This window comes from Mus caroli, unplaced genomic scaffold, assembly GCF_978045245.1.
Source record: "Mus caroli unplaced genomic scaffold, Mus_caroli_1 scaffold_6, whole genome shotgun sequence".
NCBI classification, from domain to species: Eukaryota; Metazoa; Chordata; class Mammalia; order Rodentia; family Muridae; genus Mus; species Mus caroli.
Window position 1 is genome coordinate 36,595,928 of NW_028227261.1, and position 22,993 is coordinate 36,618,920.

A 22,993-nucleotide genomic window follows, 5' to 3' on the forward strand; every position below is an offset into this window, starting at 1 on the left:
CCAAAGGCTCAGGAAGTGGTCCTATTAGGAGGTATGGTTCTGTTGGAGGAAGTGTGTCATTTGGGGGTAGGCTTTGAGGTTTCAGAAGCTCAACCCAGGCCTAATAGCTCACTTACACTTCCGGCTGCCTGCCAATCCAGATGTAGAACCCTCAGCTACTTCACTAGCACCATGCTGCCTGCATGCCACCATGTTTCCTGCCATGATGATTAATGGACTGACCCTCTGAGCCCATAAGCAAGCTCCAATTAAACATTATCCTTTGTAAGAGTTGCCTTGGTCATGGTGCCTCTTCACAGCAGTATAAAGCTTGACTAAGACTAACTGCATGGACCAGCAGTTAGGAAGAGGTGGAAAATGCTCTGGGCTCAGTGGTTTTCAGCAGAAGGGTCCCAGAGACTCACCTAAGCCAAGTTGAGTGTTTGTGGATGGCAAATTAGGCCCTGCCCTTGAAACTGCTACAACCCAGTCTCTTCCCTCCATTCCCAGGAAACCCTTCTCCAGGCCTAAGTGTTTTCCAACACCCAAGTGAACCAGACTACCAAGCCCCACCTTCTCTCCCTGCTTTCTGCTCCCTTCTGCTCCACTCTCAGATACTGCAAATCCCTTACAGGACACAGCTCTGCCCTAACACCTGACGCCCACCTGCTGGTCACAGGAGCTGGGAAACAAGGTGGCAAACTGCCACCAGATGCATGGGGCAGACTCAGGACAATCAGAAAGGCAGGTGACACGGTGAATTGAATAGTGACTGGGGCCACTTCCCAAGAAGACACTTTAGTGTCCCTTGACCACTGTGTGCAGACACTGGGCCATCACTGTGTTTCTCTCTGTGTCACTCTCTGTGGCATGCTGGGGTGGCCAGCAAAGCCAGAGAGTCCAATACTTAGGGTCCTTCTTTCCTGGCTTCCCTGAGTAACCTCTGGAAGGCCATGTGGTGGGAATGTATGTAGATTCATTCATTCATTCATTCATTCATTCATTCAATCACTGATTCACTCTTCTTTCACTGTGTATTTGTGTAGTGTATATGTGTGTATTATTCTTGCAAGGGTGTGAGACCACCCGTGAACAGGTGCACACACATGAATTCACGTGTGTATTCAGGTCAGATTGACACTGGACATTTGTTCTCTCTTTGTCAAAATTTCTTGCTGAACCTGGGGTCCACCCTTTTGGTTAACATAGCCAGCCAGCTCACTCGTGAGGATCCCCTGTCTCCACCACCTAGGTTCTGAGATGACAGACAGGTCTCCCACACCCGCCTGGTTTTTATATGGGCTCTGAGCATCCAAACTCTGATCCTCACATTTGTGCAACAAGGGCTTCATGCTCTGAGCTAGCTCTCCATTCAGTCATAAGTCAGCCTTTCACTGGGGAAATCTGTGGTTATTTGAAAGCGACCTCAATACTCTCCACCCAGTTTGCTTTAGAGTTCCCATCTTACGTAATATGATGTGCTTATCAAAATGAAGACACCGACATGGGGGGGGGGGTGAGGAGCAGCTGAGCTGCTGTCTTCCTATTTCAGTTTCCTACCAATGTCCCTTTTCTACCTCAAGACCCAGTCAGGAGTCCAGGGTGCCACCAGAGATTTAGTCATCATGTCCCTGTCTCTGGGATTATTGCTGCTTTCCAGAAATAGGCACCACTGTTTGTTATAATCAGGGTGGTGTGAGGTAGAGGTGAAGGCAGGGTTCCAGCCACCTTACAGGATGCAACATCCCATAGGCAGTAAGTTATGACTTGGGGTCCACTCTCACCTCTCACTGTGACCTGGCTTTGAACTCATCACTTCTCATCCATCAGCTCTCAGCCTCCACGTCCACAGGGTAGCAAGGATCTCCCTGCCTCACTGAAGACTGAAGGAGACGGTCAACATGAACAAGTGTTTACAGTCTTACAGTTCAGTCCAGTGGCTGCTGGCCTGTAATCACCAATACTACTGTGATGGTTGTCAGGAAGAGGACGCCATGTCCCATTACCAAAGTAAGACAGGCCATAGTCTGAGCCTTCTAGAGCCATCCCTGCCAGCTCCGTCAAGATATTCCATCTGCCTCTCTGTGCCCCACAGAAACAGGAGATACCCCTGGAATTGGCCTAACCAGCTTTATGCTACTGGAGGTGGCCCTATGCTCTCCTGCCACCTTTCCTGGCCTCCCACAGGAAAAGCCCTGGGGACACCCCACCCCCGGCATCCTCCTTTGTGTTTGCTATTTTGTTGTGGGCCTCTTACCCTGCTTGACCTGTTAAGTTACACCTTCCTGTGTTCCCTAATTCCTGGTTAACAAGTCCCAGGAAAGCACAGAGTGTCACCTGTGTCCAGAATAGCTCCTGACATTATCTAGAAGCACTGAGCAGACTCAGGACCTCAGATGATGGCTTGCTAAGTTTGAGTTGATAGTCTCCAGCCTCCAGCCTCTAGCTTGATCACCTGAACACAGGTCTTCAATCCTCTAACCATACTGTTTGAGTTCACATTAAAAAAAAAAAATTAAAAAGACAAACAGTTTTAGAACCTGGGGCTTCTTGTGGTTTAAGAAAAATAATAATTTCATGACATTACTGTCCCTTCTCCAGTCTCTTCTGTCCCAAGCAGCTCTGCCAAGTAGAGGCCTCAGTGTCCTCCTCATCTAGGAGCTATCTCACCAAGCCAACAAGTCCAAACAGAAGTTGAGAAACTCCCAGAGGCATCCTCTCCTGCAGCAGCATCAAAAGTCACTCAGACTGCTCAGGCAAAAGGAACTGGCTAGGGTGGGGGTGGCAGGGAGGGGGTGAGGGATGGTAGGGAGGGATGGAAGTGGCAGGAGGGGGTAGGGGGCTGCAGATGAGTACCCTGAGCTTCAGAGAGGGGAAGGCAGAGGCAGGACACATGGGAGCTTTAGAGCAAGTCCACTGACAGCCCAAGATGCCCTGCTCTGCAGCCTAGCTCTGACTTCCCCACATTTGGAATCTTCCAGAAAAGGGTGCAGGTGTGAGAAAGGACCTTGTGTTGGAAGTAATGGCTTTCAACATCCTAAGTTCTGCCCCAGGTGTCTGGAAGATTCCAAATGCTTTTTCTGTGAAATCTGCTCATGGCTTCACAGAGGCCTCCAAACTCCAGAGACCCTCCAGCTCCAAGAGTGCCCCAAAGCAGCAATAACTTTGACCAGCCACAGAGTTGTTCAAGTTCACCTTTCACTGAGGGAGAGGTGTGTGTGTACCTGAGCTCCAATCTGACCGTCTACCTACATGGACCAGCCTGGGGTACTTGAACTGGGGTGGCAGTGGATGAAGATTACTCCTCTAGAACAACAGCCTGCAGGGGTGCAGGGCCCTGAGCCAGGCAGAATGCAAAGCAGAAGTGGCCAGGAGCCAGCACATGACACTGCTACTTCACCCAGCCTTTCCGGTGCTCCCACCATAAGGTGTCACAACCACAGTTTATGTGAGCAAAAAGAAACGCACAGCAAATCCCCCCAGGGAGTGACAGAGTTAGCCTTACAGTGTCTCGCTCCTCCAGGTGGGTAAGCCTCCATTTTCCCTGTCAGAAGCTCTGGACGGTGCCATAGAAGGTGGAGTCCTGTGACTTAAGTCACTGGTGAAAACCCATTCTAGAGATGTGTAAGTCAAGATCCGGAGAAGACCAATACCATGTTTCATACAGACTTTCTCCCAGTGCTTGAGCCAGATCTGGGCTCATGGAAAAACCCAACCCACCTTCGAATAAGCTAATGTGTTGCAGAAGGAGATGAGAGTGTCACCAGCCAGCTGTTTACCTTCTGTAGCTCCACCTGGCTTTATGGTCTAAGGACCAGGAGAGCAGGCTGGTGTTGCTGAGCACAAGCCTACACTCAATGTGGGCCTCGCAGACTCCCCCACTCCCTGAGCCACTGATGGGCAGAAAGCAAAAGAAGTGATCCCATGTTGGGGGCTCTGACCCACTTTGGTCCTCAGCATAGACCAGAGGCAGAGCCACATGAGGAAGGGGGGTAAGAAAGACAGAAGAGCTGATGAATCTCTCACCCAAACACTGGGATTCTGTCATGAAATGTACCCCCCTCCAAGGCTGCCATTTAGAGCAAGCCCCTGTGAAGTAGCTGAACACAGAGGTTTTAGTTCTATGAGTACCACTCATTAAATCCCCACAACAATGGCGGGGCCACCTGCTTTGCTGTTCCGGTGCTTGGTAACATATCTGATGGGGGGGGGGGCAGGAGGGTTTCTCCAGAATCTGTCTGACGGCTGTGGTTGAACTCCCTTGGCAACATGACTGGCTTTGGAATCACCTGGAAGACACACCTCTGGGTGTGTAGGTGTTTCCAGAGAGGACTGATTGAGGAAGGGAGACCCACCCTGAATGTGGGTGGTACTCCCTTGGGCTGAGTCTCAGCCTGAAAGAAAAGGAGAATGGGAACTTGAGCTGAACTCCAGCAGTCATCTCTCTCTGCTTCCTGATCTGATGTGAGGGAGCTCCTGCCATTCCCGCTGTAATCGCTGTAATTGTGAACTCAAGTAAACCCCTCCCCTCTTCAGGTTGCTTTTCTTGTGTATTTGGTGTAGCAGTGATGATGCCTGCCCTGCAGCTCAGGGGGAGCACTCCCTTCTGAAGGACCAGAAGCTGAGGACCAAGAGAGTGAATAGCATGTGGTCACCGTCCCTGGTGTGGATGCAGAAGGTGCATCCTTGCATCTGGGCAAGTCCACAGCTTGTATGCTGTCGTGTGGCTGGTGTGGGGCTGGGACACGTGTGTTGAAGCCACAGCTAGGGCTGAGTAAGAGACAGGAAGCAGGTAGAAAATGCATCTGGCCTCCTAGGCATGGGAGCTCTGGGCGGCTCTGCTTAGGTTGACCATGCAGCACCAGGGCCAGCTCCATGTTACCAGATGCATTGCCAGGGTCTCCAAACCAGACAGAGGGGACAGAATTTAGGATGCTGTAGTGCCCTCAGATGACAGCCATAGTCTCTGTAGTTAAATGATTACTCAGACCGTTTTCCACATCCAGACCTTCCTCTGGAAGATGCCTAATGCTTCTTATGAAATCTTCTCATGGCTTCACAGAACTCCAAACACCTTCCAACGTACGGAGTCTCAATAAAGCAAGAGCAATGTTGATCTCCACAAAGGCCTGGGGGTGGGGCTCATTTCATTAATCGCTATGATGGTCATCGTTCTCATTGACTTTAAAAGAACTGTGGGGCCACTATCCTAGGTTTGAACCTTGTCTCTGTTCTGAACTTGCCATGCAACTGTAGGTAAATTACCTCAACAGGGCACATTTAAAAGGCTACTACTGTGTGCTGGTGGGAAGGCTCAGTGCACAAATTTGCCAAGCCCCAGGACCTGAGTTTGATCCCCAGGACATACATGGTGGAAGGAAAGAACTGACTCCTGCAAATTATACTCCGATTCTCTCATGGACATGCACACATAGTAAATATATTTTAGAATGTTACTGACAGTCCTAAAATAGGCAGGCTGGGCTCATAGAAATACACAGGAAAGTCACAGTCCTGCTTAATTCTGACTTCCCTGCTTAGATTATGAGGACCAGCAGTTGCTAAAGTGCCTACTCTGTGCCAGGCCCTTGACATGTGCTGTGATTCCCCACTTCACCTCACCAAGGGCCTCAGGAAGTCGGTTCTCCAGAAATGGCCTCGCAGCTGAGGAAACAGAGGCACAGGTCCATGAGGTGGCCGGGGTGAGCCAGCGACAGCAACAGTGTATGACAATGTCCAAGCTCTCCTCCCAAGCCCCCCACCCCCTTGGCAGATCATCCCACAGAGCACAGGGGATAATAGGAGAGAGTGCTCTGCAGCCGATCAAGAGCTGCACAGATGCATGACATCATGGTTATTAATAATGGAAGCAGCACAACCAATCCACCATTCATCCAGATGGACCACCTGAACCGCCTCTAATCGCCTGCACACAGACCACAGGACTCTGCAGTGGGGTGGCAGAGAGGCACCCCAGGAATGCCACCCTCTTGGCATGACTAGGGCAGGGTGGGCCAGATAGAAAGGTTAGTCCTCTGAGAGAGCAGAGCCAGTCTGGGCTCCAAGCACAAGATGCTTACAGTTTGGCCTCTGTGACAGAGCCAAGATGGTAATTAGGCCTTCGATGGAGCAGCAGGCTCCCCCAGAGGAAGCTGGCTGGGAATCCATGAGCAGCGGTTAGCTGCCTGTGTCCTCTTGCGGTGGGGCCTTTACCTTTGGGTCCTCTGCCTGGTAGTCTTTTCCTGACACTCGACACTTTGCCCCCATGTCCATTGCTCAGGGCCCAGGACCAGGGTCAAGTCTGAGAATTCCTGAAGCCCCAAGTCTCACTTCTGCGCTTTCTTCCTTCTGTTTCCAATGTGCCCTGACCCTGGGCTGCCTGTCTCTCTCTGCAGGCATCAGAGGCAGGTGGCTGCACTGTGCCCTCTGATGCTCATCATCTTTCTTCCCACCAGAGAGCTGGCTCCAGAAACAAAGGGAGTGGAGTTTCCACAGTTACAATCCCTAGATGGCTGCCTGGGACTCACCAAGCCCGGGCAAACACTTAGTACATCCCCTAAGATGCCCGTCTGGGTCAAAGCCATCTTTGCCACAGGGACACTCATGCTCTTCCTCTCCTCTGTGCCCACTCTGCCTCGTGGTGGGGTCCTTTTTTGTTTTGACAATTAATTAAAACAAACGGGACAGCACTCCCCAGAGCTGGGACACCCCTTTCCATGTGACCAAATAGCAGTGAGACAATATGAGCAAAAAGGGCAGGAAGTGAAAGAAAGTGGGAGACGCTGAGAACCCCTGGCCTTGGCTTAGCCCTGAGAGGGATTCTCACTCACTCAGGATGCATCCTGAGGAGCAACTGCTAACTCTGGGGACATGGGGACAAGGGAGTTTTCTGATGAGTGACTCTTGGCCACAGGCTGGGGCACAACAGGATGTGTGTGTGTGTGTGTGTGTGTGTGTGTGTGTGTGTGTGTGTAGAAGCAGTTGTGTGAGTGTGAACAAGTATATGGTGTAGAGTGTGTAGGAGAGAATGTGAGCTTGTGTGGATGAGTGGACAGGATCATATGTGTGTGTGTGTGTACATGAGTGCGCACACACGTTATATGAAAGAGAGAAGGGGTGGGGGTAGAGGGATATACTTCTACAGTGGGTCTATGTATAGAGATGGCTGTTGAGTGTGAAGCAGTACACAGGCATGTCTGAGGAAAAGACTGATCGTCATGAAGTTCAGTTAGCCCCACTTCATGGAGTCCCAGAAACAAATAGTGCATAGTAGGTAGCTGATCAATAGTTCATCCAATAACCAATCATGTAAACCGATGTGTTTCCCAGTGTACTTCTATAGGTGCCTGCATAAAGCAGCAAGGTTGGTTCCAGCAGGGAATCTCCTCACATCTGCATGCAGTTCAGTTATGGGCGAGCACTGGGCGGGACGCTGAGTTCTGGTCCCCTTTATCAGTGTTTTGACGGTAGTTTAACTGTCTCTAGGAACTACTCAGTGGATTTGGTCACTACTGAGTGATCTCGGGCCACTTGTGGCTCTGAGCTCCTGGCCATCCTCCACCCAAGAGGGCAATTAGAAATCAGCTGTCAGTTTGTTTGCAACTGTACAGCACCGCATCAGCTCTAGGAGAAAAGGCCATGAAGCTGTTTTCCTGCAGAGCAAGCCTATGTAATTTGAAAAGGGCTACAGCCAACAAGAGGAATGATGGATTTAACAAAGTTAAACAGGTTCTTGTCCTGCAGGACTTTTCAGAGCCTTTAATTTGCTAATCTGGACTGATTGGCCAGATGGGTAATAAAGATCTTGTGGAAACTTCCAGACTTAAACGGGGAAACCTTTACTAGTGGCACAGCCTTCAGAATGAACGTTCCATGGAACACACTGGGAAATCTGCAAGCTAGCACAAAGGACACTTGTTAATGCCTGCTTCTGTGCAGATGATAGGGCAGAAATGGTGTTCTAGGTCACAGAGCAGAGCCATGGCAAATGCCTGCCCAGTAACCACTCAAACTACTGAAACCAGTACAGGCACACAACTTCACAGTTACAAAACAATTTAACTCACAGGCCCTCAGTTCTCCCTGGAGGACACTCATCCCCATTTTCTAGACGATATGAGCATAGATGAATGAAGTTTGGACCACTCTGATCTGGGTGAGCCACTGCTGTGGGCCGTTCTCTGTGATCTTCACCAAACAGTCCATAAATTCACTATATTCTTATAGGTGAGCAATGGTCACTATGTGAAACCCCTATTAAGAACTCAAGGCTAATGCCACCGCACCTGTTCTGCAGCCACCACCAGTCCTGTCCTAAGCCCAAGCACCCTGCACATGCCAAGCGACTAGGGTTGGTGCTCTTAGAAACGCCCATGGAGCAGGGCTCTGGGAACACTAGTCTGTGAGGCCCAACATCTCCTTGTCAATGTCAACACACTACCTACCACTGAGAGGTATGGACCCCTATGTACCACCCTCCTACCCCCTCTGAGCCAGGTGCCATTCTGCCAGGGATAAGGAAGAACCAGAACAGGGCTACTTTCACTCTCTAACAGTGAGCGCGCAATGAGCAAAGGCTGTGTGCTCTGACAGTCTGAAACTGACGAGGCCTCCCGGGGAAACGTGGCCAGAACAACCAAACCCACTGACCAGTTCCCAGAGGTATGTAGACCCCGCGGTGCGTCCCTGAGAAGGGACGAGAATCCGCACAGGACCCTGGAGTCTGCGCACCCAAGGGCGAATGGGGCTGCGCACCGCGGCGGTGTGCGGACGCGGGAACGCTCGTCACCCTAGGATGATGACAGAAGTAGCGTTGGGAAAACGCGAGCGCAGAGCGCGTGCACCGGCGCAGAGCCCGGGCTGCTCGCACCCAAGGGATCCGGGAAGCTAGGACCGCCGCGCCCACCCGCCGTAGCCTCGTTGCTGCGGGGTGTTCCGTGCTCCGTGCTTACCTGCGGCCGGCTGGGCTCTGCGCTTCGGGCTGGTTGCGCTGGGCTGCGCCGCGCCGGGCTAGCTGCGCTGGGCTGCGCCGGGCTGCGCGCCCGGCCTCCGGCGGCTCGGCAGCGCCCGCGCGCTCGGCTCCGCCCGGCTCGGCTCCGCCCGGCGGTGCCCTGGGCGCTCGCTTGGCGGCCCACGCGGCGCGGGGTGGGCGCGGGGCGGGCGCGGCTCTGGGCCGCCCCGCGGCCGCTGGGAAGCTCCTTATTTGGGCAGTGATGTCAGGGGAAGTCGCAGGGGTCGGACCACCCACTTCTTTCCATTCTCTCCCCAGAGTTTCCTGTTGCCAAACCCTGGGACCCCACTGTCTGTCTGGGGCGAGCACAGCCTGGCCACCAGCTGGTCCGGGATGCCCGGGCAGCAGGGGTCATGGAGCAGCCTGGCGGCGCAGCGCGTGGCGGCTGGGGCAGGGGATCTGCGGCTGGGGAATCCCCGGCTCCAGCAGCCACTGGGAGGGTCTGCGCGGCCGCCTCCACTGTGACAGGCCGTGTCACTGTGGGCACCGCCCCTCCCTCCCCGCCCGCCCTGGCTCCCGCGCTGTCATTTCCTCTCAGGCTCTCCAGAGAGGACAGGCAGGGAAGCCCCGGTGTCCGCGGCAGGGGCCCTGTCGTTGGGTGCCATGCCTTGGATCCACAGAGCCAGGAGAGCGCCTATCGCCTTTTCTAAAATGAGCTCCGCCAGTAGTCTTCCTCCCAGATTCCAGCCCTATCCAGAAAGCCCATGCATTCCCAGGCGGGAATCAGCTTTAAGGATTGCTGGGAGCAGAGGACCTGACAGGATCTCTCTGGGCTCTGACTGGGTGGAGGTGGGAGTCATCAGGGACTTCCCAGTGGTCAAACCTTACTAGAAGCTTCTTCATCTAGTACCAAACCTGCCTTACTTTGGTCCATATTGGGAACAGCAAAGAACGTATTTGAGGCAGTCCCCCAATTGTCCCCACCAGCCAACACAAAGCAGTGGCCTTGAGACTTTGGCACTGTCTGTAGTCTACAGGTGCCTGTACAGACCCTGAGGGGGTTATTGTGGGCTGCCCTGGCTTAGCTGACTCCAGGCCTAGCTTGTCGATCCTGGAACAGCTTCAGCAAGAGGTTATAAGGAGCAGGGGCAATCAGACTCTAAAGAAGACACACTCTCTGGATCATAAAGTTCTGCCATTGTTTCTATTTGGACCGGGGCTTTCCCCCAAAGGATCCTTAAAGGATCCAAGCTTTCTCTGGCTCCAAGGCCATGATCTCAAATACACCTCAGCCCAGTAGACAGAGCTATTGACCCTGAGTATTTCTGTGCCTTCCTACAACAGCTCCACCCGAGCCCATGCTTTCCCTCCAGATCCAGGTCAGAGCAAGCTGATCACTTCCAGATCACCAGCCTTACACAGAGGGAGCCCCAGCTATCTAATGGCTGCCACACTCCCAGGAGCTGTAGGGAGAGCACTATGGCTGTCCTGCTTATGGGAAGGGGAGGCAGGGGTGACAGTAGCTGAGCCTGATCACCCACAGCTGCCTGGTTGCCCATCAGTTACCAAGCTTCCTAGTAGTTCTGTGGATGCCCACTCTCTCCTCCCTCCCCACCCCCGCACTTCCAGCAGCCCAAGCCTAGCTTGAATGAGGCCATGTGCTCTCATGTGCATGGGACCCCTCCTCCCCATCCCCATCCCACCTCACCCCAAACAGCTGCACTCCTGGCAGCCCAGCTTCAGCTGGCTCCCATAGTAAATCAGTTCTCACTTCTTGGGGGCCTTTGCATAACTTCTATTATCCTGCTGTCAACCCCACCATATCCAGATCCCTGTCCCCATCCCACCCCTTCCCTGTTCTCAGTGGCCTGGTAGAAGTCGCTTTAGGCAGAGAAAATGAACGATCGCTCCTACTGCGGGTAGGCGACCACCTCCCTTTTAAGAGTTGGCTCTGCCCTAGCTCTACCAGAGGCTCTCATGCTGCCACAGGTAACTCAGTGGCTCCTGCTTCTTCACATACACCTGCATCTGTGACCCCGGCTGCAGTCAGTTGTGATGGACCCTCCTCCTCTAAGACTGGGTCTTACAGGGACCCCTCTACCTTGGTTAGTCTGTCCTCTAAGACTGATCACAGAGGAAGCCAAACAGTTGCATACGGAATCATCACAGAGCCTCTGGTTCCGGACTGAACTGGGATTGGGCGGCAGGGGTTGTCAACAGGGCCAGGCTGGGCGCTCAGGCGAGGACGCCATGACACTGTGGTGGAATGGTGCTCTGGGGTTCTCTCCAGATGATTCCAGATGAGGACTCTCCAATACCCTAGGATCTCTCTCCCTACTGCTCTCCCTTGACCAACTTCTTTGCAGCTTCTGTCAGGCAATGATATCTCCATATCATCCAAAGTGAAGAGTCCCGAACTGGCAATTCTGAGAAGGAACAGAGCAGGATGAAGGAGCATGCCTTCAACAAACAACTACAGCTCTACTTGATCCCTTGACCCTCTGAGATACACAGGCCATCCAGCAGTGGCTAGGATGGTCAGCCAGGGAGCTCTCTCCTGCTCCTCCCACACCAAAGCTACTTGACACTCAGCCCTATGGCAGTGGTGCCATCGTTCCTCACTGGAGACCACAAGGTCTTTAGGACTCTGGCTTCCATTCTCAGACAGGTATCCCAGGGTCAAGGCCAGCTTCTGTCTGCCTCTTCTTCATAATTCAGCGGCTCCTCCACCCTAGAGGCTGGATAGAACACAGTAGGCAGATGGTGCCAGGTGCCATTTCCTTCTTCTGGGTCCAGCCCCTGCCTATAGCAGTGCCAGGTCTTGAGAAAGCCACTGCTTGCCCCCAAGGGTTCTTCCCACATTCTTTCATTCCTGAGATGTGAATCAGGCACTTCTTTGCTGTGAACATGCAACATGCAAGCTGATGTCCTGAACATCCATCCAAGGGTGGAAACTGATAGGCAACCATTTCTTTCCTGGTGCTTCTGCTTGCCAAGTTGAATGTGAGGAGAAGGAGATAGGCACCATGGGGCAGGGAGGAGGCCACATTCCTTCTAAGGCTCCAATGAAAAAAGATGGCAGTCCAGGTGTTCCAGACTAGAATGCTAGATGCTAGTTTCCATGGAAATGCTACACACACATACACACACATGCATGTTCACACACACACACTTCTGCTCCAAAGTCAGCATCACAACATAGAGACTTCACAGTCCTGGAACTCAGGACAGGCCTGACATCTGATCTGCATCTCCATGTGCAGTGTCCTTTGCAGCTCCTAACAACCAAATGATAGGCAGGTTTTTGGAATACTCTGTGGTTCCTAAGGTGTGGGGCCTGTCATAGTGTTCTTGGCAGAATTTTCACGGTAGGGGTGAGCAACCGCCCCGAGGGCCCTGGCTTATTTTTGTTTAGGTCTTCTTCCTATCAGTCATTCATTTTTCCACCTCTCTTCCCCTGTGGCTATCATTTTCTAGACTCAGATTCTCTGTGCCACTCCCTCCATCCCTCACTCCTCCTCCTTCTCTCTCTCTCTCTCTGAATGTGTGCTTGTGTGTATGTGTTTTGTGGTGTGGGGTGTGTGTGTGTGTGAGAGAGAGAGAGAGAGAGAGAGAAAGAGAGAGAGAGAAAGAGAGAGAGAGAGAGAGAGAGAGAGAGAGAGAGTTCATGCATGCATTTGGCATTCCCTGCCTCTCCTGGGGAGAATGCTGGAGGTCTCAGCATCTCTCTGGGTGTCCTTTGGATTCCCTTCAAGCCTCTCTTCCTGCCTGAGCACTGTGTAGCCAGCCAGCCCCCCAGCCCCCTGATCCAGTCTATGAGCTGTGGCTGTGGGTGACAGGAAAGGCCTTGAGCCATGTGGACCGGGGTTCCTGGGGATGTTCACTGCTTTTGATTACCTCATCTTAAAAGGCTTTTGTGACATTTTAACAAGATAGCTAAGGTAGCATGACAGACTTTTGAAAGAGAGTACCCAGCATCTAGCATAGACTAAGTACACAGCACCAATCACCACCGGTCCTCACACTGTGATCTAGAATCCGAGCCTCCTCATCATGCTTATATTCATGAACCGGGGTTCATCGTGGCAAATTGGAAACAAGCATCTCTTGTTCACTCTTGCTGCCTTACTTCAGGCCAACAAGTCACACTGGGCCTCGCTCTACCACCCCGCTCAGGCTGGTCTTTTCTTTCTTTACTTTTTCTGAGTCTTTCTGAGTAGCCTGAAACTCACTATGTAGATTAAGTTGCCTTCAAACTCACAGAAATCCTTCTGCTTGCACCTCTACCTCCTAAGTGTGAATTAAGGGGGAGTATGTCCATCATACCAGGCCTGGGCAGCTCTGTTAAATCCCTCTGAACATGTGAGATACTCCTAGACAAAATCAAGTGAGACCCTGTCAGGCTAAAGCATCCTTTCCTAGTGCCTTTGAGAATTAAACCCCAGTTTCCCCTCTCAGACATGCTGTCTGCACCTTGTCCTTATCCATGTGGCCTTCTCACCTCACTGAAGCTTTAGGAGTTTCGGGTTCTGCTAAGTACACTTCACATATACAACCCTGTATTAGCTTCTCATCTGTGTCTTCACAGTTGCTACGTACGTAGCATCAAGGGCATCCCCAGTCCCCAGATGGGACTGGCTGTGCCCAGCACTGGCTGTGCTGGCCTGGTCCTCCTCTGCACTCTTTTCTTCACTAGGTGCCACATTAGACTCTACATCTCACAAGTGCATCTCAGCCCCAGGAATGTCACAGGCATGCAGAGAACCTTGGGCATCACGCTGTGCCCTTACAGTTGTCCTGCTCAGCAAACAGCCACTGTGAGAGGCCACTTAACCTCCAGTCAGTGATTTTTTCCCCCAAAGGACAGGAGGATCTTCTCCATTTTCTGCTGACACTTGGCCCTGCCTCAGTTCTGGATTCTCACATGTATTTCTGAAAGGGACTCCCACAGGGTTCGCCCTCCCTACCAAGAGGCCCCAGGTGGAGAAGGCAGGGCCTTCCCTTCCAGGAAATGAGATGAGTCAAGCCACATTCCCCTGGCATCTCTGAGAGCAGGCTTTCCCCAGCCAAGGGACTGGCTGGGTTGTCAATAACAAATGTTCTTCTATCCAGGGCCTTGTGCTCAGCATCAGAGCAAGTATCTGGGGTCTGGATTCACTTAGACTGAGGCACAGGTCCTAGCCCAGTGCTTATCAAGGCCAAGCTCAGTTTCTTCAGGTGTAAAATGAGGTGGGGGCGCATCCCAGGACATGGTTCCTAGGACTAGGTGAGAGCTAATAGAATCAAAGGTAAAAAGGAATCTGAAGCACCAAGCCCTGAAGCTGGCACGCAGAGCGTGCTCAGTAAAGGAAGTCCCGCCCTCCCTCCCTCCCCTCCAGATCTGTGGACACTGATGACCTAGGCTCTGTCCTCGTGGCTCAAACAGTTAGGGAAGGGGAAGTATGAAGAATAAGTCACAGGAATAAATGCTCACACAAGGTGAACAGTAACAGATGTGGAGTGGGGTGGGGTGGGGTGGGGGGCTCGGAGTAGCAAAAAGGAGAAGGGAACTCTGGAATAGTGCTCTGGTGCCCTTTGTCCAACTGTGATAGATATGGCTTGTATGACCAGCTCAGGGTTGAGAGTCAGGGTCAAGGTGTAGGCAGCTACCAAGGGGGAGACAAATCCTGCTCCCTGGTGGGTAACAGCCAGTTTCAGAAAGACCTTGTACTGTGGAAAATAACTGACAACAGGAGGAAGAGAAGAAGAAAGAATGGGAGGGGGTGGGGCTGGTTCCCAGGCTACTTTCAGGAGCCTCGTCCAATAACAACAAAGGCACATGGGTGTCTTGCTCCACCCGACTGGAACCTTTGGGCTCTTGAGGCAGGAGGGGCATCTTTAGACTTCCATCCTTCAGCCTCAGGGTCTTCCCAGGGAAGAACCATCCTCCTCCAGGAAGGGCCTGGCCCAGGAAGGCAGCTCACATGACTCTTTCTGCCATGTCTTTGCTTGTACTGTTTCATCCCTTGTGTTTCTGTCCCTTGTACCTTCCCCTGTAGAGGCTCATCATGCTCCTTGACCATTTAGGGAACGCAATCCACTCTCCTTCCTGTGCTGTGTTTTCCTCTGGTTTTGAAGACTGGATTTAAAACCTCCACTTTCAAAACTCCGATTCCACTGAAGTATTTCTGCCTAAGCCCTCTCCCCCACCCTGGATTTTGTGAGTTCCAACAAGGGGCAATGTTTGGTGCTTAGTGGATGCTCAACACATGCGGAGCCTGAAAGGTTTTTTCCTTGTGCTTCCCATGGCAGAGTGGGAAGTGGCAGATGCTGCCCCACTGCCTAGGAGAACAGGCAGCCTAGGAAAACAGGCAAACCTCCATCGGTCCCTGGGGGACTCCGGGCTCCTCCCACTATCAGCTACTCTATAGGAAAACAAACTCTCATAGCAATGGTAATCTCCTGTAACTTGCCTCTCATGTTCTGACTCCTGGAAATATGACCATAAAGATGAGGGTCCCACAGGCACCCTGGAGCACCTGACTGAGTACAGAGAGGAAGGGCTGAGATCTTAGGAGGGAAGGTAGCCCCTTTGATGTCTAGGTCTGGGCCTGAGAGGAGGAATTAGGGGGGCTGGGAGTCTCCAGCAAAGGTGGGACTATAAGAGGGAGTGACAGGACGTAGGGAGGGAGCACACACATGTACCACATCTTCTCTCTCCCGAAAAACTGTATCTAGTCATGTGTACACACATGTACATACACATAGAAACATGGAATCAGAGAGGGGCTATTTGTGATGAGGAACAAGACCTGAGGAGGAGGCAGGAGGACCAGTGCAGACAATGGGCCAAATGCATTATGGGGCTTATGTATAAAATGCTATAGTTGTATACTAAATGTTTGGCATTTAAAGTGGCAGTGAGGGCAGAGAAGAATAGTTGAGATTTAACTTTGTGCCAGGTTGGCTGGCACTGGATTTTGATGTATTATTCTGGGTGTGTCTGTGAGGGACACACCCTGGATGAAATTAATCTGTGACTCAGTAGACTGAGTCAAGCATATTCTCTCCCTAAAGTAGGTGAGGATCATCCAGCCAATTAGGGCATACCTAGGACACGGAAGCCAAGGAAGAGGGGACCAGACCCTCCTGCTGGCCCACAGAGATAGCAGCTCATCTTCCAAGGCTTTGGGATCAGAAGGAAATAATTGGTTCTTCTCTTGGCTTTCAGATTGAAATTGACCCTAACAGATCTTGGGAATTGTTGGTCACCATATACATGAGAATCAGCTTCTTACAACAAATACACACACACACACACACACACACACGTACACACACACACACATTTCTCTAGACATCCCTGCTCATGCAGATAATTAGGCCTCAGTTCTCCTGGATATCAGGATCTTACAGAATTAGAATCTCATGACTCTGAATGAGCACTGCCCACCTCTTCACACTCAGAAGTGGTCCTATTCACCTGGTAGTGCCTCTCTGGCAAAGAGACATACACAGGCAAGCGTTAAGTATGGTGCTATGGGAACAAACACACTCCCCAAACCAACTTGGGCAGCCCTTCATAGACTTGGGCACAACATACCCATACCCTCACATCATCCTCAAGGCCCTGGTCTCCACATGAGCCAGGGACCACAACTAGAATTTAGCAAAGAGGGCTGTAGCAGAGACAATGACCAGGAGGGCTGGGGTGGGGGATGGGTCACGCATGTAAGAACGGTTAGCATAACCTCCTGGAAGAGCTGACTTTAAGTCATGTGGTACAGGGAAGGCCATCATGAACCTGCAGCTCAGTGTGTGGACCGCTGTGAGAACTGCAGGTTTGGGAGAAATAAAAGAAATTCCTAAACCAGGCTCCTTTCCTGCCTGCTTGCATTTGTTTGTTCGTTTGTTTTGTTGGGGGGGGGGGTTGTTTCTGTTGCTGTCTTCTTGCTTTTGTGTTTTGAAATGGAGTGTCACATATGGAGGGTCAGACATCTCAGGCTAACTAAGCATGACCTTGAACTCTTGAGCCCTTTCTCTCCCCTTCCCTGGTTGCATGGGTTTGCAGGCGTGCACCACATGCCCAGATTCCCGATGTTGGTTTTAAAGAAATCCACCGGTGTCTAGAACCAAAGCTCACCTAGGGCAGGCTGTGAGAGCTGAAAGGGGCATGAGGGCTGACGCTGGAGAAAGTTCTTGGAGTACAAGCATAAGGACCTGAGTTCAAATCTGTGAACAAACATAAAATCAGGTGCTGTGGTGTGACTGTAGCTTCAGTGTTCCTGTGCTGAGGTGTGAGGCAGAAATGGGTGAGTCCCAGCAAAGAGCCTTTCTCAAGCAAGATGGGGGGAAACCCTGAAACCCCTCTGGCTTGTTGTCCTCTGGCTTCTTCCCATGTGTGTGCACGTAGGCCTGAGGCAGCTCCCTCCTGGGAAGGGAATCTGAGTCCACAGGTCAAGGCCAGTAAAGCACCACCACGGGGAGGCTGCAGACTGCAAGCTCTGCTCAGCCTCACCAGGACGCAGGGGCTCCACGTCTCCTCTGCTATATACTGACAGCTGCGAGGAGCAGATCCGCTCCGAAGCCTCCACGAAGCCGCAGTCAGCAGCCTAATTTTAGATTGAGCATCTGCTCTTCCGTCCCAGAGGCCGCTCTGTCTGGGATTTGCTCCTTCTGGAACTGGCAGAGAAACAAATCCCATTCTGTGGATACAGACACTGGTGGTGTCCAGATCAGAGCTGGCCCACGGGCCCCTGCAGTGGGGAATCCCAGCAGCCACGCCATACCTGGACACTCCAAGAGTTTCCACCTGCTTTATTGCACATTCGTGGCCAGAGTCTTGTAGGCACCATCTTCGAATTCCACCCTGACTTCTCAGAAAGCTGTCACATAGGGACTTGCCTTAAGCAGACCAGGGCTCTTTGGACAGCAGTGGCTTCTCTCAGAATCCCACTGCTAGCTCCCAGCACAGGTCCTGAAGCATCCTTCCCAGACATTCAGTTAATGTCTGGGACATAATGACAGTTCAGAAAGACACAGGCTGGGGAGGGAAAGGCCAACGTCTACTGATTCCAAAGAGTTTTCTCCATGGAGAAGGGAAGCAAAGTTGGGTTTTGAAGATACGTGGGCATCTACCAGGTAGGTGGCTATCCATCAAAGGAGAAGCTGAGAGATGCCAGGAAAACAGATGAAGAAGCTTAAGGATACTGAATGGTGGAGGCTGGTACCAAGGGAGCAGAAAGAAGAGAGAGGGAGACTGGGGGATGGGAGATAGTGAGTAAGGAGCTGTTGTCTTGTGCTTCTGGCTCTGGGGCCACTGTTTTAGGCCTCTTGGTCCTCAGCGCCTGCAGTAGCAAGGCCACCTGTTGCTCCAGGCCCAGTTTGACTACAGTGTGATGTTTGCTGTCTCGGGATTCTTGAAGGATGACCCATAGCCCAACAGGCTTCCACCTGCCCTAGCACTGCCCCAGAGGCACACAAGGCTCCAGGTGTGGGGAAAGCCCCGCTGATTCCCCTACCTTACCCTGGTTAAGTACCTTGTTTATGTCCCTCAAACCTTTATGGAGAGAAGAGCTACAGAGCTTGGAAGTGGCCAAGACCCTGTAGGAGCCTTTCTGTCTGTCTATCTATCCTTCTCCTATCTGACTCCCCAACTCTCTGCCCTGAGGACAAAGCCCAAACATCTAGGGCCCAGACCACGCTGGCCAAGACCTCATCTGGCCTTGGGAAAAGAAACAGAGAAGCCAGGAAGAGGAGCCCCACCCTAGGGATCCCGATTTTCTCCCCTTGAGATGGAATGAGTTAAAAGCTTATGTAAAGAGATTTGCAAATAGATCTTACAAAACAACATTTGGATGATTTAAGTGTTAAGGAATCAGAACCATATGGATTAAATGTTATGTATGGTTTTAAAAATTAGAAGGAAATGTACTGGGAACACACATATATATATAAAATATGTAAGGATGGACCACATTTTTATCTTTGTGGACATGGAGTTATTTGAAAAATACAAGCCAACACTCATCTGGCTTCTCCCAGGCTGGCCCTCCAGGGACCTCCCTGGGGTTGTCTGTTCCTCACTCAGTGGGCTCAGGTCCCTTCCTGGGGAAGACCTGAGAAAGAGGCTTCTGAGAACGGTAGAAAGATTCTGTAACCACAGGACAGTTGGAGACAAACAGCTGGCTGAGGAACAAGCAGCTGGGAGATCCCAGAGACCAGATGGGTGGTCTCTGATGTAAGGGGACAGTGAAAGAATCAGATAACTTCCCAGGGGACCTTTGGGTTCTTCCCAGAGAGGATGGAAGCTGCCTGCTAGGAGCAGGCGCTTTCCAAGGCCAGCATTTCCCACTCACCTGTGTCTCCTACTTAGTTCACTTCTGACCCTGGGAGGAATCAGCTATCCACACCACACAGGAAGGAGGGCATAGAGGAGGGAGGATGAAGGTATTCTAGTATTCAGCAAGCAATGAGCCCCATTACAGCCTGGAGCTCCTGATCATGCATGACTTCTTCACACTATGCCTTACTAGAAACAAACAAGACCTGTGAGACCAAGTCTAACTTCTTTTATTATTATAGGTCTCTCTCTCTCTCTCTCTCTGTATGTATGTATGTATGTATGTATGTATGTATGTATGTATGTATGTGTAACACATAGGGAGGCCAGAGGTTGATATCAGATAACTTCTTCAGTTGCTTACTATCTTTTTTTTTTTTTTTTTTTTTTTTTGAGATAACATCTCTCAGGGAACCTTGATTGATTGGTATATAGGTCCTCAGGATCTACCTCTTCCCACCCCTCCAGTCCTGGGACTACATCTCTGCTCAGATGGCTCCAGCTTTTCCATAGATACAAGGGGGAGGGGGATGTGAACTCAGGTCATCATGCTTGTGTGGCAGCACTTTACTAACAGAAATGTCTCCCAAGCCAAGAAAAGGAAAAGAGAAGAGAAAAGAAGAGAACGGAAGAGAAGAAAAGAGAAGAGAAGGGAAGAGAGGAGGGGAGGGGAGGGGAGGGGAGGGGAGGGGAGGGGAGGGGAGGGGAGGGGAGGGGAGAGGAGAGGAGAGGAGAGGAGAGGAGAGGAGAGGAGAGGAGAGGAGAGGAGAGGAGAGGAGAGGAGAGGAGAGGAGAGGAGAGGAGAGGAGAGGAGAGGAGCAGAGCAGAGCTGGCTCTTCACTGTTGAAGTTTATCTGACTAGGTACTGAAGGCTCCTGTTCATGAATAAATAAAATCTATTGTGAGTCTCAGTTGCATAGGCACTGAGAGAAGGGGAAAGCATACACTGAGTTGAGCAAAATCTGACCAGCCGAAATGTCCTCATCGTGGTGGAAACGAGAAGCTGAGACCCTGAAGTCATGTTGTGCGGGTCACTGTGTTAGGTGCTGGGAAGGACCTTCTGCAACCCTTCCTGGCCCTATGTGGGTTGTGGGCTTGCCCTACAGGGCAGGAAGCACGTTTTCTGTAAGCCTGGATCTCCCAGTCAGCCCCTCAGAACAGGGCCAATGACCAAACATCCCTCAAGTGGCCACGCTGAGTAGCTTTGTCAGGACTGTTAAATGCCACAAAGGCAGAAGTCTGGCACCAGGAAAACTGTCATGGCACCCATCTCCCACATGGCCAGGCCCCTATGATCACGTCAGCATCTGATGCTTCTTAGACTGACAGACATCCAGGGAGCAGGGGCAGGGGAGCTGTCATTTCCCGTCTATATTCCCTCTACTCCCTGTTCACACCATTGTGAACAGGAGACGTGGGAAGGCCTATGTTCAGTTGGCCTATTCTAGGAACCCCACGCTCTGGTCATTGAGACTCAAGTGTATAACCTTTGCACCAGGCTTAGCCTGGCACATTTCTAGAACATGGAATCTCCAAGCTAGGCAACAGGGTGCGGGAATGGAAACAGAGAAGAGAGCAGACATACTGCACACCTGCCTGGGCCTCGGAGGTCTCACAGCGAGCATCTTGAACAAGTCTTAGCCCAGATCCACCTGGTCCAGGGGCACTGGGGCAGTTGACTTTTTCTGCCCGCAGCTCTTGCCCTGATCAAACATGCTTGGAAAACACCGTGGGTCCCAGCATTCTCAGGGGTCCCCAAAATACCACAAAGCAGGAAGAGAGCTGGGAGGGGCAGGGGAGGGACACAGCTGTCACTAGATCAGCATGAGGATGCCCGCCCTACCCCCACCCTGCGCTTTGAACCCCATTTTCTCACAGAATTCTCACAACGCTGGTATGAGAAGCTAGAGAAGCTCTCTCCCTGAGAGATTTCTGTCCCCAAAGGTCCATCCCTCTAAGATTTACCCCATGCCTACCCTCAAACAGGTCATTCCTGCTTAAATCCTCTCGGTGGCGTCCATCTTTCCTTGTTCAGACAAAGGCCACGTTCCTGCACACCTCTCCAGGACTTGCTTCAGAGACTGCCCTGCCATACTCGCCTCCTCACCCAGCACTCCAGTTGAGGCAGAAGGTACTTTGCTTGAGGGCCTTTCCCAGGCATCCCTTCCTTATGAGACTGACTCTTCCCAAACCACTCCACATCCCCTTGCATGTCACCTCCTCAGAGAAGCCCTCCCTGATCCCAGACTAAACCAGGTCCTCGCTATCCACTCCGCAGGTCTGTGCCTTCTCTCTTACCACTGGAACTCATGTTTCTTTGTGGCCTTCCTGTCTGATGAAGTGGGAGCTGCATTATGAGGTAGCACGTGTGTACTGCTCACCACAGGAGCCCTGGGAGCTTCTGTGGCGGCTAGACCACATGCCCCCCGTTTCCCTTAATGTCAGAGATCCAATCAGACTGGAATGGCATGATAGTCTCCTTAGTGTCTACTGACCCTAGGAAGCCAAGGCAAGTGTGTCACTCATATCCTGGCACAGGAATGGCTTAAAATGCAGCCCTCAGTAGCAGCTCAGAAGAGGCCACCATGGATGGGGTGGTAGGCATGAAAATGGGGAACCCAGCAAGTCTTAGAGTTCTGCATATGACTGTAGTCTCCCACTTCATCCACGTAGCCTGATTATGCTACCATTATAGAGCAAGAGAGACATCAGGCTTTAGAGCCCAGGGATACCTAGGGAGCTGCCAGTACAGAGACCATTCATGCCTTCATTCCCACCCTGTCAGTTCTATGTACAAGTTTTGCTTATAGACTCCAAGAGGGGCCTGGGTGAGGTTGTATATGACTGGGTGGCGAAATGCAGGTGCCTCCACACTGGTCTTGGGCTTCCTAGGAACTAATCTGAAATCTATTCTAGTTTCATTTCTATTTTGCTGTGACAAGTACATCAACAAAAAGTGACTTATGAAAGAAAGAGTTTATTTGGCTTACAATCCCAGGTCACAGTCTACCATGTGAGAAGGTCAAAACAGGAATTCAAAGAATCGAATTTACAGTCAAGAGCAGAGAGAATAAAGACATAGAACCTTGCTTGCTTGCTCTCAGCTAGTTTTCTCCTTTCCTGTATTACCCAGAACCCCCTGCCTAGGGAATGGTATCACCCACAATAGGCTGGGTCTTCCTACATTTACAATTAAGGCAATCACCTACAAGCATTCCAATCTGATGGAGGTGGTTCCTCATTAAAGATTGTCTTGCCAGGTCATTCTAGGTCAGCAAGTCTCAACCTGCGGGTTCCACACAGGTGGCATATCAGATAGCCTGCATATCAGATATTCACATTGTGATTCATAACAGTAGCACAGTTACAGTTATAAAGTATCAATGAAATAATTTTATAGTTGGGGGAGGGTTGCCACAACACGAGGATGTACTATTAGAGTGTCACAGCATTAGGAAGGTTGAGAACCACTGCTCAAAGTTGTATTAAGTTGGCAGGTAAAGCTAACCAGTGCAGGATGCCTGTCAGCATGTCAACATCACAGCATACTCTGGGCCAGTCTCATTTCCCTTATCTGATAGATTGAAGTGGGGAGTCTATAGATAGGGAGACCTACATGCTTACGTCCCACCCCCACCCACTTGGTGCTGTCCTCCAGCCCCAGGTAGCAGGTGGCCCCTCTCTCTTCCCGCCCAGTCCTCTCATTTTCTTCTAGCCTGGACAACTTGGGAACCCATCCGTCC

The 22,993-nt window shown here is 51.4% G+C and overlaps 1 protein-coding gene across 2 annotated transcripts in view; it reads right to left on the reverse strand.

Annotated features, from left to right (window-relative positions):
• The window catches only part of Hivep3 (HIVEP zinc finger 3), a 314,456-nt gene that overhangs the window by 88,570 nt on the left and 202,893 nt on the right, over window positions 1–22,993 (reverse strand). Inside the window, exon 1 of one of the 2 annotated variants that reach the window (XM_085839013.1) lies at window positions 8,931–9,101. The exons of the other annotated variant lie outside the window; for it this stretch is intronic. The gene's annotated coding sequence lies outside the window, so the exon portion shown is untranslated. Of the gene's footprint in view, window positions 1–8,930; window positions 9,102–22,993 lie in introns of those variants that run through there. 2 annotated transcript variants of the gene reach the window in all.